This window comes from Chinchilla lanigera, unplaced genomic scaffold (genome assembly GCF_000276665.1).
Source record: "Chinchilla lanigera isolate Chin_1 unplaced genomic scaffold, ChiLan1.0 scaffold00003, whole genome shotgun sequence".
Lineage (NCBI taxonomy): Eukaryota > Metazoa > Chordata > Mammalia > Rodentia > Chinchillidae > Chinchilla > Chinchilla lanigera.
The window spans coordinates 49,017,051-49,036,386 of NW_004955404.1; positions in this window are offsets into that span (position 1 = coordinate 49,017,051).

Below are 19,336 nucleotides of genomic sequence, written 5' to 3' on the forward strand. Positions count from 1 at the left end.
TTTTTGGTTTTTCTCCGGTACCGGGAACCGAACTCACGACCTTGCGCTTGCCAGGCAGGCGCTTTTGCCGCTGAGCTAAATCCCCAGCCCCCAATCTGTAGTATTTTGATTTTGATATTTGGTTACTGTAGTTCTCTTATTCCAGGTTATATGTTCAGGTTTTGCCTGGGAAAGGCCCCTCCTATGCATAGGGATCCTACAGAATACTCAAAAGGGCTCACCACTAGTATGACTTTTGACTAATTGGCACAAATTTAACAAGGGTGATTTAAAGAAATAAAGGCTGATCTACTATTGTAACACAACTTGACCTCAGTACAAATTGGGGACATTATTATACTGCTTGAAGAATGGGCCTCTGAATTATATATAATTCCATTCTCCAACTAGACCTGTTTTGTAAAAAGGAAGAGCAGGAGCAAGATATCTCTTACATCTATATTTTTATGAAGCTATTTTTATAGCTATGGTTGTGAAATCCCTAGCTTCATCCCCAAACAAGGCAGAGATCTTTTAGACTCTGCCCTCTCCGAAATCTGCCCCATTAATTGCGTCAAGATTGAAATCAGGAAAGAATTTGCATCCCATTTCACTCAGGGAAATCTGTTCCCTATAGAGGAACTGCCAAATGAAAGCATTATCGGTACACATTCCCGTCTTGGTTATAGACATACTTAAGTGTAAAGAATGATTTGGCAGTTTTTCTGTTAATCCTGGTAAGCTTATGGATCAATTTATTTTACTGAGTGCAGGTTTTTTTCTTAGAGAAGCACAACTGCAGTCTTGATGAAAATAGTTTTTAGAGTCTGCTGACATAGCTCATAGGTTGGGAACCTTGCGTGATACCACTACACAAGTGGTGCTCCTTAGCTGATAGGTTGGTAGGTAATGCTCCAGGCCAAAATTTTCACAGGCTTGGTGAGGAAGCAGTGATCAGGACAGGCCCCAAATGGGACCTTGAAAATTCTATTCAGAGGGGAGAATGGAGCATTTGTACTTTGTATTTCAGAAGTAATGAGGCGGTGCCTGTTTAAACCTCCCAATCATGACAGGGTTAGAGATAACACGAGAAAAGGAAGACAGTTCTTCCATATTTTCAGTTGTTTCTCAGAAGCTTCCCAAAAGTATGCTAACACTGACCCAGGTTAGGGGAAGGGAGAGGCTTCACGATCATGCATTTCATAAAGTGTCTGCCCCAAATAATAGAAGTTATGAAAACCTAAGGCAGGACTCCAGCCAGCATTGTCAACCTTGATGAAGGAGGCCTTCAAGTTCTATTGTATGTCCTCCAAAATAAGATGTATTAATTTTTACTCCACAAGATTTTATAAAACTTATTTTAAATGGATGTCTTATTTTTCATGTACAATCATGTTCATTTATTCATGTACAAAATTTGACATTATTCAAATTCAGTCATGTCATCTTCTGGAACATTGTTCTAACTCTCAAAAACCTGAATTCTGGCCTTAAAATTACTGTGACTTCATTTTCTATAGAACCTTTGGCCCCAATCTCTCATGCACAGCCATAGGTCTTTCTTTAAAAGAGCACTTCCTGCCCGTGTAGCCTGCTTGTAATGCACTGGTAACACAGATGTCAGTGATTTTATCCCATGAACTCTCCACTTGAGTCATGACCTCTTGCCGACTAGGCTTCCCAAAGTCTCCATTAAATCAACAGCTCATTGAGTGTGTAAGAGCCAAGACTGGCAATACAAATGATGACTGTAAGATCAATGGTCTGCACAAAAGTGACAAAAAAATTACAGGCACCAACATTCAGAAAACGTTTCTTTATTTCACACAAGTGCATTAAGTATGTCCATTACAACACATAACATTACTGAATTATGAAGTTTTGTGTTCTACATGACCATGTCTGTTCATCACCTAGTGTGCATACTATTGTATCTGTACTCTGATTGGTCATTCAGTAGTCAGTCCTGAGTTCGTCTGTTTACGTACAGGTTCACTTCTCATCCAGGGGTGCCTGTGTGAGTATTTACAAATAATTACAACTTATATTATCATTCATTTTAAGTATTAATATCAATAATATTATTTATATATTATATACTATAATATATTTAATGACATTAATATTATTTTATAACTCAGTATGTCATGTTTTATAGTGACTATACAATTATGTTCATTTGGCTGATGGTTTTAACTGGGGCAGGGATTTTGGGGGTAGGGATTATATTAAAAGCATCCAGAAAAATCAAGCTAAGGTTTATTTTCTGATTAACATTTATTTTGTTGGAAGTATGGTATAATCACCAGGACTAAGCAGAACAGGAAAGGAAGGATAAGAGGATAGAGGGAAAAAACCCATAGCTATTGTCTGATGTAATTCAACTGCCACCTCAGTGTAACTCACAAGCACCTTTAAAATTTGCTCAGCACAGACTAGGTAGAAAGCAGAATACATATTGTTGAAAAGGGGGTAATAACCCATTTGAAGCCTGGAATCAAATGAACTCTCCTCAAGGGAGACTGGATACCTTGACTGAGGAAGTGCAAGTATCTCTGAGGCCGTACTACAATTAGAAGATATACTCATCATTCTAGGGGCTCCTTGGATAACCATTGTTTTGTAAGGTAAAGAGAAGTATTGATTTTCTTTGGGAACACCCAGACATTTGTTACAAAAGTCATTTTTAGGAATGTTTTGTTTGTTTAGCTTATGTAACATGTAGGTCACCAAGTTCTCTAGTCCTTTTTCTGAGCCCTCATTACCTAGTTTCTACCAACCATGTGAGTAGAAAAGGTGCACAGAAGTACCTAACTGCCTTTTTTGAGGGAAATTATTGGCTTTTGCTACATCTACATTCATGCGATCTTCTGATATGGAAAAATTTTTGTTTTTACCCCTTTCGTTGTAAGGCACATCATCTGTAACAATAGGAGCCCCTACTAGGAACATTAGGAGATGTCCCTTGGCCAGCACCCTGTTTCTCTGCTATGTCAATACAGTGACAGTAGGGTGACTGGTTGTATAAGACAGTGAGTGCAACTAGCACTTTGTGAGTATTACGCTGTGGTTGGAAGTGCAGATCCCCCATCAGGGTCAGGATATATTAAAAACAAAAGGATATTAGTAGATGATGAGGGGCCGGGTTTTGCAGTATCAGGCTCTTCTGCTGAGAAGATATGATATGGAGGGAAACGCATTTTGTTGTGATGAAAAACCCATAGGAAAACATGAACAGCATGGATTCAGGGAAGAAAATGTATGAGTTGTAAAGAAAGACATATATTTGAACAAGAAAAAAATTTTTTTCTTTGTCTTTTAAGAGACAAGGTCTCACTATGCAGTTCAGGCTAGCCTTGAGCTCACTTTCTAGCCAAGGCTGGTCTTGAACTTGCAACAGTCCTCCTGCCTGAGCCTCCTAGTACTGAAATTATAGGCATGCACCACCACACCCAGCAAGAAAGAATTTTGAGTGGTGAAATTTTACCAAAACTATTAAATGAGTTGCAGAAAGTTTGCTAGGGATAAAGCTTATGAAAAGAAAGTTTGGTAGTGAAGTTGACTGTAGTTCTCACTCAAGAAAGAAGGGTATGGGTGGAGCTAGGTATGGAGCATGGTGTTGGAACAACCTCTGCAGCAGTGTCCTCAATGCTCTGGTCAAAAGCATACAGTGGCTCAGACTCAGGGTTATCTCAAAACCTCTCAGGGTATTCACTTAACTTGTGGACTTGTTGGTCCACTTCTATAGGGAATCTGTGGCAGCTCACCCTGTGAGCCCGCTCCATTCATCTGAGTTTCTACTGAATTATTTGGGTTTCTGCCATACCCTTTGGTGAGATGTTGGGAAGGAAGGCAACAGCACCTTGGAGGGAAGAACGTGGCAGTGCATGAGCGTATTGAGGGTCCCAGCGCAGAAAGCGCTGACTGGGGAAGATGTACACACAGAATTGGGACAGGATGCAAGGTTAACCTCTAGCTGTACAAGGTAAAAGATGGTTTTCATGCTCAGGGAGCTCAATTCCTTTGGTTGCTGCCAGACACAAATGGTGTGGGCACGTGCTGTAAGAAAAGAAAGTTCCCTTTCACAAGCAGTGTCAATCGCCAACATTCCAACTGGTGAGCTTTTTGCATGGGTTAAACCTACTACTCTGCTTTATGTATGATCATGAGGTGTAGTTTCACATAATCCAGGGTTATAATTCTCACCATCAAGATAAGGACACAATTCTCTCCTGCTGTCATCAATCAGAAGTTGGAATAAAGGCCTGTTCGAAATTATAGTTACTGGTTTTGGTGAAGGATGGCATCCAGCATAAATATTATACATTGCTCTTTATGTACAGCTATCAATCTGCTGGCTACAGTCACCCACTCCTGAATTCTGGGTTGTCTCCAGAGGCCACTTCTATAGGCGCAGAGGCATAGAGGGAGCCAAATACTCTGACATCCCCACTCTCATTCTTGTCTTCCTTGGTCAGTTTGGGACCAAAGAGGTCTCATATTCATAGAATAAATGACATTTCCAAGTAAGGAGGTTGGGTTTTGAGATGTTTATACTCTAAGCCTGGTACCACTATTCAAATTCAAGGAGGTAACTAGACTGAATTTGTTTCCAAGGTCAGAAAAGATAGGACATATTCCGAGTGGTGCAGTTTAAGAGGCATCTTTAAGATTGAGTTTCTGCTCCAAAAATAACATGGCCAGGCTGGAGAATATGGTGGTGGAAAACTGGGAGGAGTGGACATTTGACTACAGAGGGTGCAGCTGTGGTGGCATCAGGTGAAGGAAAGCTCCACTGCTATCCTTTAGAACTAACTGCACTATCTGTTTCTTTGCAACTTTGGAAAGTTTGTACATCCCATAATAAAGAATAACCACATTGAGGGGTTCCAACCAGTGTCCTGAGAAGATGAGACAGGACCCCTCATATCATTTGCACAGCTAGAGATTTCTATTCCTCCAGTATGCAAAGACAGCTGCATGAGATTGGCTTTGAAGCAGGTATAGAAGACAGACCTTTCTGCTTCTCCTTCCCTTGAGATTAAGGGGGAAATGATACAGTTGAGAAGTACCTGACTCTCTCATTTTTCCTCTGCCAGATGGAGGGGCTTGGCCATTGGCCAGTGCACCCATCCCCTACACTTCCCTTCACCCCCATTTGCACCTCAGCGGACTGGGATACCTTGTTTTAGTGAGGTCCCTGGCAATCTGGTGATGTTCTCCCTAGTTATCAAACTGCTAAGCCCCCTCCAATGGGAGTGCATCCAGTAGGCAATGTGATGCCCCTACTGTACTCCTGCCACTTCAGATGACACTTGTATTTTTGAAGAACCAAGAGGGTAGTATGAAATACCTAAGATCAGAAAGGGAGAGATCTATGGCTCAGTCTAGAAGGTCTTCCTCCTATGTATTGGCCTCCCTGTGCTGTAGTACAGCCACTGATAAAATAAATACTTGATTGGGTGTTCCTGCAAGCAAAAACAATAAAACACATGACTTAAACAAATACTAAAGGAACATGTGTTAAAGATAGAATAATTAGAGAGGAAAACAATAAGAGCTTGACAGATGTTTAAGTACATAAGGCTTGTAGACAATTTAATGTAGGAAGATATCAAAATAAAACTGCTTGGTTACTTATAAAACTAGAGTATTTCCCACGGAACACATGATTGTTTCTTACGTGATGTTTTCTAACAGAGAAAAAAAATCTACATTTGTCATGGACAATAATGTACAAATTAATGTATAACTTCACTAAATATGGGACTTAGTTAACAACATTCAGCACTGAGTCAAAGAACATCCCTAGGTAAATCTTGAATGACCCTGTTCAACAAGGCCCCCATATGATCTTAGGATGGCATGTGGTCTCCCTCTCAGCCTCATTGCCAAGTTGGGAAAACTTTTCTGAACGTAGCTCCGTCCTTAATTCCTCTCACCCTGTTACCATTTCATTGTATTTCTGTTAAAAGTTCCACTTTTAAATAATAACATATATTTTGTCTCATTTGTGAAATTATATCCTTTAATAGTTACATCACCAGTATATTAAATTAGTTGTATCATATAGCTTTAGGACAAGTCGAAAATGTCTTTTTTCAGTTAATATATAAAATATAAACTTTAAAACAATTAATGAAAATGTGTTTAAGAAACAAACAAGCTTTATAATCTCACCTTGCATTTGAATTATGCCTATTGGTAATTATTATCATCTTCCCCATAAAATATTTTTGGCTTTTATTTCATCATTTATTTGATTCATGTGATGTATTGTGATGATTATGGTAAGAAATAGACTGATAAAAACTGTCTGCACAACCTATAGTACAGTCTGGTTTTTATTCATTCACACACTGACTTATAAGGACTTAACAACTGTTCAGTAAGTATTCTATGACTTTCTACTACATATGACTTATTAAGCAAAGTATAACAGAGTCTTTTAGTTTTCTTCATAGTATATTCAAATAAGTCTCTTCAAGGAGATCATCCTTGAGGCAAAACTCAAATTTCCTTCCATAATTTTTCCACTGTTCCCTCAACATGACTAATGGATTTTTTTAGGCAGTATAACATCAATTGCGCCAGAAACCATTTTGTTTGAAGAAAGAATATTGTTCCTAGCTTCACAATAGTTTTATCTAATTATTTTATATTGTCAGATTGTTTTTTCAAACTTTATTCAAATGCAGATATTACAAAATTTTTCCATTTTTCATCTTACTAACGTGAGTAAAATAGAACACAAACATAAATTTACTCTTTTCACTTTTCTTAAATTACATGTTATAATGTAAAGAATAACTTAAAATAACATAGTTGGCTACTTAAACAAACACAGAGGAATCATAAGTTAAATCGTTCCAATAAATGAAACTCCAAGATGAAAATAATGACCTCCAAAATGAAAATCCAATTGTTTGAAACCTTTAAGTAGGTGATGATGGTAAGTGAAGAGCCAATATAATATTTTTGCCTTCATTTCTATCCAATCATTTATAACACTAAACATATGTAGGACAAACTTGCGTAAAGGAAAAAGCATGAAAATCACTGAATGAGTTGTCCTGTGAAACTGACACACCAGTACTCACTCCAACAACTTTCTCTTTGAATCTTGCCTTGGAAGCAACTCAGAGGGAGGCAGCATAAGTATAAGGGAAGCTTGATTATTGCCTTTAACCTCTTAATCTCAACCCCAAATTAGTGTCCAATAACCGTTTTTAATTTTAATACTTCTAAAATAATTTTCTATTTTTCTAGCATTTAAACTAGCTTATATCAGGTATGTAAATCCACAAGTAACACTGAGTTATTTGTCTGGGTAGAGGAAGAAAACTCATGCAAACTCAGTCCTAACCTTTAGAAATGTTATACAGTTTAAGAAATGCCTCATTCTTTTTCATTTTTATGTGCTTATTTTGGGGCTTTTCTTAAATATCATCTCTACAAGTCAAATGTACCATAAATACAATATTAATGGAAAATAGAAAGATGTTAAGTGAATGTCAACATTAGTACACAGGGGGTGGGTTAGTTGGGTTGGGTTGGGTTGGGTTGAGTCTAATTCCATTACTCCAAGGTCAAACAAGAACCTGGACAAATGTTGATGGTTTGGGAACTTCAATGAAAGAATAATTTTTGTTTGGAGAATAATGGTCAATCTGCTTCATAGATTTAAAAAATGATTTTGATATAATTTAGGACGTAAAATTACCACTAAGTGGAAAACATTCTATTCTTATGTGTTCCTGTACTGTCCTCTCTTTCTTTCCAAGCTACTTCTATATCCCAATAAAATATTTAATAAAATCCACAGATGTAGTAAAATGTTGTGAAAAGATCTAAGATAAACCATGTGAAATAATCCAAGCGAGTGATGTAATTGTATATACTCCACTAATTCCCATATTCACTTTTTCTATTCGACAGAAGAATCATCATTTTAGATTAATTACTTTCTGATTTCAGTTTTATAATTTGAGCTTTCATATTGTCTTCATATCTTTGTCATTTCACCATGCCAGAACTTCAGGGAACCAGGTAAAGTTTCAACCAGTGGATTATTTTTTTATTTTTCATGGGAATAAATTATGTAGTTATTTAGCTCACTATTGAGAATTTTTCTATGTACATTATTCTTGAACTCTCAATTTTTAAAGATCTAGAAAACACCATATTTAAATGCAGAAGATTTCTTATATTACAGTTTAAAGGAAGGAATATATTAAATCATTGAATATCAGCTAATGAGTTTGATAAATATTTTATTTTTAATTTGATCTCAGAGGAAAAGTCTGGCATAGACATTGCCTCTTCAGTATGTCCTCTTCTTTCAAGTCCAGACACTGATATAGACATTTTCTTTCTTTACCGCTTGAAAAAAAGAACTGCTCCAATAGACAGATAATTGTCACTCATATTACTTGGTATTTAGATTATGAATCACTTACTATTGGTTTTTTCTTGCTATTATAATAAAACCTGACTCTAGGAGTCTGTATAATTTTTTAAACTGATGCTTTGAAATAGTGTTGTAATTAGAAAACAGATTTTAAAACTTTTTGCAGCATACATGTGTATTGAATTATTTTCACCATTACAGCCAAAATTCCAGATATTTTTTAATCCTGAAACTATAGATCTTTCAAATTCTATGCTGTGATGCTGGTTTTCAAATGTCAAACTCTGTTGGTGGTTCTCCTTTTATTATCTTTTCTTGAATGATGCTTTATGAAAAATTTAAATACTTTTACATTGTGAATTTCAACAAATGACTGTCTATTCCAACAAATAGACTCCTTTCTCTCCTAAGTAACTGTTGGTATAATTAATTATAGCATAATAAGGAACAATGATTTTTTATTATTAAATGTATTGTACAATTCAGATATGCATAATGATCACATTCATCATAGGAAATTTGTACCTCTATAAAATATCTTGACATCTCTTTTTTTCCCAACCCTCCTCCCTCCTTTCAACACTTCTTCCCCTTCTTATATACAAAATTTGTTACTATTTTTTCTTTCATTTATCAGTTTTTCTTTTACCTTCCTTCCTCCCTCCCCCCTCTTTAGATCCCCTTTCTTTTGCACAATTTCTTCATATTTCACAAAATCTATCATACACTTTGTCTTTATTTACACCTTCAGTTTCTCACACCAGAGAAACAATGTTATATTTACATGTGTGTCTGATTTAATACACTTAACAGTATGGTCTCAAGGTGCATCCATTTACCTAGAAATGTCTCAAGCTTATCTTTCTTTATGGCTGGGCATACTCCCAAAATTGTTATACAGTTTTCATGCAATCCTGGTCAAAACACCATTAGCATACCACACAGAACTGGAGAAAATATTTCTAAAATTCATTTGGAACTAGAAGAGACCTAGAATAGCAAAACTAATCCTAGGCCAAAACAAAGAGCAACATATGGGGGGCATCACAATCCCTGACTTGAAATTCTCCTACAATTCTAGTTTGATAAAAACAGGATGGTACTGGCAAGAAAACAGAACTGAGGATCAATGGAATAGATTAGAAGACACACAAACAATTCCAAACACACTCACCCATTTTATCTTAGACAAAAGTGCAAACACGTTCACAGGAAGAAAGCTTCTTTAATAAATGGTGCTGGAAAAACTGGCTTTCCACATACCAAAGACTAAAATTAGACCCATGTCTCTCACCAGACACTAAACTAAAATTGAAATAAATTAAATATCTAAAATTAAAACAGAAACATTAATTCTGTTGCAAGAGAGAACAGGTAGAACACTTGAAGACATAACCATAGGCAAAGATTTTATGAACAAAAGACTGATCACACAGGAAACACTACAAAGAATCAGCAAATAGGATCTCATTCTACTAAGCAGATTCTTCACAGCAAAGGAAATTACCAATAGAGTGAAAAGAAAACATACAGAGTGGGAAAAACTTTAGCCAGTTGTCCCCCAGACAAAGGAAGAGTATCTAGTATACACAAAGAACTGAAAAAAAGAACCTGAAATTTAAAATCCAATCCAGTAAATGGGCTTCTGACATTAGTACACTCTTCTCAAAGGAAAAAATTGAAATGACAGATAAACAAATGAAAAATTCTTCAACATTGGTCATTCAAGAAATGCAAATTCTATCAATGCTATAGTTACATCTCATTCCAGAAAAAAATATCTCTTATCAAGAAATCAACCAATAACAAATGCTGGAGGGGCTGTGGAGAAAAAGAAACCCTCTCCACTAATGATGGAACTGCAGAATGATGTAACCACTATGAAAATCACTGTGGAGACTCCTCAAAATACAAGGATTAGAGGTCCCATTTGACCCAGCTATTCCTCTTCTGGATATCTTTTGGGAAGTATTAAAAACGTCAAACCACAACAATGTACTTACACACATATTTATAGCAGTACAGTTTGTAAAAGTAAATCTTAGAAACAACTCAAGTGGCCATCAACCAAAGAATGGATAAAAATGTTTTTATGTTTTTAAAATGACTGCGTTTTTGGAAATGCTTTCTCACTGCAAACATGATTTCCCTCTTTCTCTGGTACACTCACTTCAGGGCCACTACACTGGCAAGGATGTAAAGATTTTAGTATCAATTCTTCTCTTGGGTGTGATGAAAAGATTGTAAAGATTAGCTTTCTCTAGATACTAATTGACCAATAGTAGCTTCAACAGACACTAAATGTGCTCCTCACATAAATTACCTGTAAAAAAACCTCTAGGGAAACAAGTGTTAGTATTTATAATAGTTGCATTGCTGGTAATGTAATGTTGAATATTTAATGAAGAATTTGTAAGAGAATTGCAGTGTTGTATGCATTATACTATTTAAAGTTCACGATAATATTTTCTTGGTAGACATTATTATTGTTATTATTAGTATTAGTATTTGCTGTTTGAGGTGAAAAAGAGATTACCTGCATTAGCTAGATGTTATCACAACTGTTATTCACACCTATCATTGTCAAATCTCCACTCTTCTTGGTCCCTACATTGCTTTGAAAATATAAAGCTTACCTTAGGCATTTTGATTACAATTTATATAATGGTCTTCTATTGAGTATTCAGTTTGATGCAAACATCATCAAATTAATGTCATCTTCCAAAAGCCCTATCTATGAGTACATGAGGATTTGGGGGACATGTACATATATACCACAACATCTCTCTTTCTGCAGCCAGGACATTTTGAAAAACTATGTTCTACATCCATCATGGTTTCAGGGCCAAGCTTCACACACTGTACATCAACTGCCTGGGGACCTCAATCCCAGTGGCCTGTGTTCTGCCACCATTGTGGGCCATGGCTGAGGCACACATGTGCTAAATAAAATGCCTGGGGACATCAGTCCCAGTGGCCCATGTTCTGCAACCACTGTGGTTCACAGCTGATGCCCGGAAGAAATACGCATACTCCATCATCTACCTGGTTACCCCAGTCCAAGCAGCCAGAATTCTGCCATGATCGTGATTCATCTGAGCCCCTCACAGTCCAGCAATTGTTGGGGGAACCCTGACCTGGTGACCCACCTCTTGCAAGCATTGTGGGGAAAGTCTGACACCTAGAAAAACTAGGGACCCTAGAGACCTTTGGTGAGCTGCCTGGGAAGAGTGAGCTCAGTGCTTTGCTTCTGGCATTCAAATGACAAGACTCAGGAACAAAATGCAATCTCAGAACCCCACACCACCCAGAACAAGTACAGAAGACATCAATATAAGAGAACTTGGAAGTCACATACATGAAATCAATGAAATGATCACAACTGAAATAAGAAACAACTCCATCAAGCCATAGAAGAAATCCAATCAGAAATAATCTCTCAGGAAAAATTTAAATGAAAATAATAATGAATGATTTGCTCAGCACACCTAAATATATATATATATATATATATATATATATATAAAATAGACAAGCATAGACAAATGATGGAAATGTTAAATGAACAATATAGGAAAGAAGAAGAATACATTAAACAGATTCAAAGAGATATCCAGGAAATCAAAACTTCCATCCAAAACTGTTAGAACTGCTTAAATGAAGCCAAAGATAGACTTTCAGATCTAAAAGACAGCATTGTAGCTAATGATCATGAAAGGAAAGATCTCTTAAAAATAACAAGGAACCAGAAAATATCGATTCAACAGCTGCAAGACAATGCAAAGACAAACAGTGTAAGACTAATAGGTGTTCATGAAACAGTAGGAGTCAGCACAAGTGATATAAAAGAATATTTGTGGAAGTAACAGCAGAAAATTTCCCAAGAATGGAAAAAGAATCTCACATACAATTAAATGAGGCATATAGAACTCCAACTAGCCACAACCAAAATAAAACTACATCCAGATATATAATTATCAGGATCCCAGAAATTCAGCAAAAGAAAAGAATATTACAGGCTGTTACATAAAAGAAACAGATCACTTATAAAGGACAGCCCATCAGAACCACAGCTGATTTCTCAACACAAATCATCAAGAGGAGCTTGGAATGAAGGATTTTCGGTCCTAAAACAAAACAACTTCCAACCTAAATTGATGTATCCTACAAAACTACCCTTCAAATTTAATGGATAAATAAAATATTTTCATGACAAATAACAACTGAACTACTTCATGAGTGTCAAACCAAAGTGTACTAGAAGATAGTCTAGAAAGAGATAAAAATGACCTCAATTTCAAGAAAAGCAATAGAAAAGAACCACCAAACAAAGCAATCAACTAAACAGAGAGTAAAAGTAGAAAATCAACAGCAGGTAAATAAAATGAGAAAGAAAGCCAACATATATCAGTTAAAACCATTAATTCTATTCACCAGTCAAAAGAAGGAGACTGTCACAGTGGATCAAGACACAAAATTCAACAATATGCTGTATACATGAAACACATTCAACTCAAAAGGAAATTCATAGAGAAAAAAGCAAAAGGTGGAAAACAATCCACCATGCAATAGGAACCCAGAAAAAAGCAGGAACAATATTTCTTTTTGAAGACCATGAGAACTTCAAGAATGATTAAAAGATATAAAGAAGATCACTACACACTTGTTAGGGGAAATCTTTAAGGGGAAGAGATAGCAATCATAAATATGTATGCACCAAATATGGGAGCACAAACTATAATAGACAAATTATAATGAATATAACTAACCAAATAACTAATAACACTATTGTAATGGGGAACCTTAAAACCCACTGACAAAGAGATAGGTCAACTGGACAAATATCAGCAATGAAATAACAAAACTGAACAACTTGTGAACAAATAGACTTAGTAGACATTTACAGAGTATTCCACCCACAATGTCAGAATACACATTCTTTTCAGCTGCACATGGGGCATTCTCTATGATAGACCACATACTACCCCATAGAACATGCACTTGCAGAGTTCAACACTTCTGCCTTCCTTTTCACAAGATAATCCACCACCACATAATCATTTTTAGAAGCCATGCTGATGCACTAGATTAACAAGTTAATTCTGTAGCCTGTGGGTGAAAGACATTAGCTAAGCAGTATATCAGCTATTTTAGCAATATCAACCCAGATGAAGGGAGGGTGAAGAAGATTATAAAGGTACACACATCCAGCTGACAATACAATGCTAATATTGAAAAATTTCTGAAAATAAATTTACCAATGAGTGTTGAAGGCTTTAAAGAAATATAAGGATATAATTAAAGAATTATAACATCAGAACTGTGCAGTCAGTGAAAGGAAGATTAAAAATGTCTATGGAGAATCAGACAAGGCTCTTGTCTTTGGAATCTTTCACACATTAAAATTTCTTTTTTTTTTTTTTTTTGCTGGGTACTTGGACTTCTTTCATGTTTTGTTTCCTACTTAGATTCCATTATAGGTGTGAACTAGACAAATAAATATAGAGTTCTGACACTCTAAGCACATTTATTGAAAAAAATAGGTAGAAACATAATTACTTTGCCTAGTTTGTGCAAAGAGAGAACCAGGATATTTATCAGCTTCAGCACTCTAAGGACTACCCTGTACTTTTAAATAAATAAATGGAAAACATGGGAAGCACAATTATTAATGTTTTCCTGTGATGCTTATAAAGAAAATTCACAGAACTCATCATAAGGAGTAAATGAGAACTAATGATGTCCTGTATTATAGGAAAACTAGCACAAATAAAGAAAAGGAGACTCAAAGTCAACAGGTTATATGTAATTAGTAATTGCTACATGTAATCAGGAAAGAAAGCTCTAATCAGTAAACAGAATACGATAAGGAGATGCACAATTAAATCAAATAGTAGGCTTGCAAATGAAGGATAGTTAAGTCTTTATTTTTAGAACAAACTGTTGAACCATACATTTATTTTGTCTCATTCAATGCAGGGCTGTATTAGCTTTGGCCAAAGGAGAGATGTAATCTGCATTCTGAGATCATACTACCGCTCTTTCTGTTTGTCTTGGTTACTTTTTTCTCACTGCTGGGACAAAATACCTGATGCCCAAAATTAAGGAAGGAAAGGTTTATTTTGCTTACAGTTTGTGGAAGTTTCAGTCCGTGCTTGGCAGACTATAAGGCAGAGTGGCACATGGCAGAGAGCTAGCACTCAGGGCAGCAGAACAACAGCAAAAACCACACTCCAGGGAGGAATGGCCTCAAGCACCCTCTTCCTCTGCCTTACATATGCAAACTATCCACCCCAGGGCGGGTGCAGCTCTCACACCCCTAATCAATCAAACTTTAAAAGCCTGCCCCGTGGCCCCATGAGGCTTTGGGGGGACACCCAGACATAAACCATAACACTATTCTTTATGGTTTTTATGTAGACATTGCCTAATATTAACTCATGAAAACAGAATCACTCTTTAGCTTATGGCTTTCCCTCAGAAATTTTACATTCCTTGGCAGCTGCCTACAGCATGCTTCATGTTGGGAGAGCTAAAATTACATTTCCTTCAAGTAATCACAAGTGTGGATCACAGTAAATGCAGTAATTTCTAATGCAAGGATTTATTAACTCTGACACCTAAATAGATTTTCATGTATGGAATAAAAATCTTTCATTAGACCTCTGTTATTAAACAACATACTATCTCATAAATTAAATTCACATTCTACTTGTATTTAAAGGTCTTAAGAGTGTCTTATTTCCAGAAAACATAAAAGAACAAATTTGATTTTCAAAATAATGGATAATTTTCAAAATAATGCTCATATTTTAAGTTATCCTTAAATCAGGATCCCAATGATGTTCAAGATTCATGTTGCACTTACTTTCCCTAATGGAAAAATAAAGAAATAGTTCCCTATTTATGACAATGTATTCTGGATTTGATTGCCACTCCTGTAGGGGGCAATGAATCTTAGCATATTATTTTGGATAAAATAGTTTTGGTAAAAGCCTACAAGGTGCCTTGGAAAGCCTCCTGGGACAGTGTAAGAGCTAATTCCCCAGATCAACACTGTCCAGGAATGTCTCCCCAAGATAAGGGGGCGCCTAGGCCTAGTTAACCCTCCATGACCCTGCCTGGGCAGTTCCATCTCCTGGCCCTAGGTAAACATTGTAACCATAAAGTAAATGTACGGTTATCTAAAGGGGCACATATAAAACAGAGTACAAAACGTATATATCATTGTGGTTGGGCTCATAACCGGAGCCTGACCCGGTTACATGGCACAAGGAAAACAACATGTGGCCAGGGCTATAACATTCCTTTCTGTTACCATGGAAACCAAAAATGTATATAACCTGGGAACAAAGACAGGTCCACGCCCACTTCCCGGACTTGCAAGTCGGGATGAGAGGTGACCTGTCTAAATTAAAAACTTTGTCTGTTCTCTTTGGTCTTTTGCAGAATACAGCCCAAATTTTTGCTGTAACACTCCGATTCATTAAAATACGCTATCCACACAAATATCACACACACACACATACTGACATTCTGGCTCACTTTCAAATAATGTGAGTTAATTTCTTTCAGCCTAGAGTCTCTCTAGATTACTCTTTTATGTTTACCCAATGAAAAATATACAATGTGCCTGTTTTCTGTTGATGCTTATAAACAAATCTAACAGTATTAAGTCTCATGAATCTTTTCAATGTATTGCATACCCTAATTACAGCTCGCATAATATATTACTGGCCTCTAGGTAACACAAGAAAAAAATAATATACATGTTTGTAGATCAGGAACTCCTCAATAAATGAATAGTGTAGCACTTTGGGTGGAATAAAAGAATATAAATGTTTATAATCTCTGTATCTACAGCAACATGTTCTGACAGTCCATTTATAAAGGCCTCCATCCACAAATTCATTTATTTGCCTTTTAACTCACTGGTTAATTGGCTTTGGAAGGTAAAGGATGGTGATATGGCAGTGTGATTTTGGAACAATGGAAGTATAGTAAGATTTCTAAGAATACGAGATGAACAAAACCAAATATCTTAATTAAAATACCTCTAGATATGGTGTTATCAAGCAGATGATGCATCAAGTTCATTGTAAGTTTCTCTAACAATGAGATATTTTTGAAGACAGCTTTTAAAAGTTTATGAGATTACGGGTCTATTCCAAATCTATGCAGAATTAAATGCATATGCAAAGGTACTGGGTCTGGTGAAGATATGGTATAATGGAGCAAACTAGGGCAGTTAATGAGGGAAACATTTGATGAGGAAAAAGATATGACCAAGACCTTGCAGCTACCAACTATCATAAAGAATAATAATTTTATTCCATGTATACAGATGAATATGCACTGACAAATTATGAGTATGAATTAGAATCAAAATGTGATTATTCTAGGTGTCTTGCAAAGAATTACACAGAAGTTAGCAAGAATGAAACGTGGAACAGTTATAAAGATGCTGTCAGAGTTGAAGTGAGGCCAGGTAACAATCTAATGCAAGGGGCTGGGGATTTAGCTCAGCGGCAAAAGCGCCTGCCTGGCAAGCGCAAGGTCGTGAGTTCGGTTCCCGGTACCGGAGAAAAACCAAAAAAAAAAAAAAAAAAAAAAAATCTAATGCAAACTGGTGGCAGCATACTTTAATAGAAGTCTACTGGGAGGTGAAATAGAAGAAAAATAAAACAATCAGTACTGGTTCAGCAAAAGGAAAAATGCTGCCATCATTTGCTATAATGAGAAATGCATAGGTAAAGGCACAAATTTCAGAGCGAAGGCACAATACTCTTTTGCACAAGCTAGTTTCAAGATATTGATCAGACATTGAAAGAGAAACAATAAGTAAGCAATTGAAAATGTGGATCAAGCTAGTATAGTGCTTTGGGAATTCTTAGAATACAGGCAACTGAAATATCTTGAAAACAAAATAGCTGACCTAGAGAGTATATAGAGAAAACAAATGAAGAATTATAGCTACTTGTGTAGGATGAAAAGAAGAAGCAAGAGTATCTATAACCACAGGATTCAAAACAAGTAGTGCTTCAACATGAGTCATAGAAGACATGGTTAAACAGAATATTTAACTTAGTAGTCAGAATTATAATCTATGAGTACTTTTCAAATACTTATGAATGTAAGAGCTACATAATCTATTGTGATTTAGATCTAAAAGGATCCAAAGTGTAATGTGTTGAGATGCGGTGCTCTTAGAAGGTGATTGACCGCTACAATTACTGGTTAAAGTGTTCATGAGTTCATAGCTGAATGTTGAATGTGCTGTTAGAAGATGGGACCCTTTGGAGAAAGCGAGTCCCTGCGAGCTGAGCCTGTGAAGGTTGTGTCTCTTCCTGACTCTTTATGCACTCCTTGCTGCTTAGATGCACTTGACTGTGTAGTTTTCCTCCACCACACCCTTTCTGCCTTGGAGCCAGCTAACTATGGGTTGAACGCTCGGAAATCATGAGTCAAATAAATTACTCCTCCTTTAAATTGCAGGTGTCAGGTATTTCATCCCAGATATGTGAAGACTCACTGATACACAGTCTTAGTCATGATTTCCCAAGTTAAGCGCGGGCATATAATTCAGGACTATGTGAGCAGCAGTAGTGCATAAAAACTGGTTAATAGGGTAAGAAAAGGCTGCACAATTGAGGCAGAACAATGTGAAATTACATGAAACTGGTGTGATTGACAACTGAAATTAGAGAATATACTCAAGACATATATAGGGCCAATATCTGCAATATATTTCAACAAGTGAGAAAGAATAGCCCTGTTAGAAAGATTTATTAAGGAAATGTTTTACAGAAACACAGGGAAGCAAGCAGAGAAAGTTGTGTTTTTGTTTTGTTTTGCTTTTTAAAACAAACTATAGAGGCCATGACTAAACAACGTTCTGTGGAAGATGTCCATAAAACATTTAAAAATAAGTGTCTGCTTCTCAGGAAGAAAGTTATAATGAATATAACTTTGCATAAAAATTATAGAAAAGGAATGGAAAAAATTCCATACAATTGTTTGAAGCGTTTCCATGGATTCATTTTTTTATCCTTATTTAGAATGCTATTAATGCATGGCACATAAAAATAATACTAATTGAAAATGTCAGGAGAAATATAAAATTTCTTAACCAAATTTTAGACAATGTAGGTTTCTATACAACTTTCCAATTTTTCTAGTAGCTGATATGAGCTCTAATTGGACTTTCAGTTCTATCACGTACTTTGCTCAGTCTTACACATATCCTCTGGTGACAATTCCTCTGTTTAGCATGCCTTTCCATATTATCCACTTACCAACTATCTACTGATTTTTCAATGTTTTGGGCATTGGGTAGCCTTTTTTCACCTCATGGATTAAACTTGGTGGTTTTCCTTTCTTTTTTTTTTTTTTTTTCTTCCTACTCAGAATATACTTCCACCAAGTTTTAATGTTCTGTGTAGTAATCCGCATATAATTACACATGCAAAGACCATAAATTCATTGAAAGCAGTTTTCTATTTATATTACCATTTCTATTTAGCTTAGCATTACTAGAAACAGTATGGTGCCTAGAACATTATGGAGGTACAGTAAATGTTTTAAAATTGATAACAATGAAGGAATTCAATTGGAAAAATTATAAGAAAATAACAGCATTTACAAAAGCAAAGTGGACAGTGCTGATAAATTTGGCCAACATCAAAATCTGCAAAGATCTTTGACTGAACAAAGTCATTTGGCTACAGGCACTGGATATGGATGTTCAATTTCATTTTTCTTAGAGTAAAGGGCACATTTCAATCTTTCACACAAATTGGTGCAATTACTGGAACCAGATAGAATTACACTGCTTGCTATTGTATGTGTTCAGCTTCCCAGAGTATGGAATATACCTTCAGGGATTTATTAACAACTTTCTACAGTCAGACTATTTTAATATTCTGAATACCCTGGATGCTGAAATCT